The following is a 611-nucleotide window of genomic DNA, read 5'->3' on the forward strand; positions in this document are numbered from 1 at the left end:
TGGCTGCTCTCACCGGGGGCGGTACTTACTTTGGTTTCTCTTCATAACGCACAAGTCTTTCGCCTTTACTAAAGACTTCCGTGGAGAGGAACACCAATGAGTTGAACCTATTTTTGGCAGGCTTTGCCATTCGGCTGAGCCTTGTGTACTTGTCAAAAGAATAGAAGCTGATTTTAACAAGACAAGTGTGCTTGACCTTGTAGGGCCTGTGCGGTTGTGCTTTAAGCAGCATCGCAATGCCCAATTGAAAGTACTGCACCATGACAAGCGACACGTGTGCCTGAGGTTGACACGGGCAGCAAACAGTTGGGGATCATCGCCTCGGCCTTTTGGCTAAGATCAAGTGTAGTATCTGTTCTTATCAGTTTAATATCTGATATGTCCTCTATATGAGGATAACTTATTAAGCAGATTTTTAGCACTGGGGAGATGAAAAAGGGGCTTGCTCCGTTCACTCCACGCATTGACCTGGTATTGCAGCATCGCCAGGAACGGTGCACCCTTCGAATGACTTGTGAACAACAAAACATCAAACTCTTTAATGCAAGACACGAGGCTGTATGTGAGTAAAGAAAAGCCCTGTTTACTCCTTAATTGTGCTCTTCCTGAAC

At 45.7% G+C, this 611-nt stretch overlaps 2 non-coding genes across 2 annotated transcripts; both read left to right on the forward strand.

The window, feature by feature from the left end:
• The first annotated feature begins 25 nt into the window (after positions 1-25).
• LOC129114585 (U5 spliceosomal RNA) lies at positions 26-139 on the forward strand. The gene has a single exon (XR_008532575.1). It is a non-coding gene; the product is annotated as a U5 spliceosomal RNA (small nuclear RNA).
• Positions 140-312: 173 nt separating this feature from the next.
• Positions 313-505, forward strand: LOC129114584 (U2 spliceosomal RNA). Its single transcript, XR_008532574.1, has one exon. It is a non-coding gene; the product is annotated as a U2 spliceosomal RNA (small nuclear RNA).
• The last annotated feature ends 106 nt before the right edge of the window (positions 506-611 follow it).

This window comes from Anoplopoma fimbria, unplaced genomic scaffold (genome assembly GCF_027596085.1).
Source record: "Anoplopoma fimbria isolate UVic2021 breed Golden Eagle Sablefish unplaced genomic scaffold, Afim_UVic_2022 Un_contig_5041_pilon_pilon, whole genome shotgun sequence".
Lineage (NCBI taxonomy): Eukaryota > Metazoa > Chordata > Actinopteri > Perciformes > Anoplopomatidae > Anoplopoma > Anoplopoma fimbria.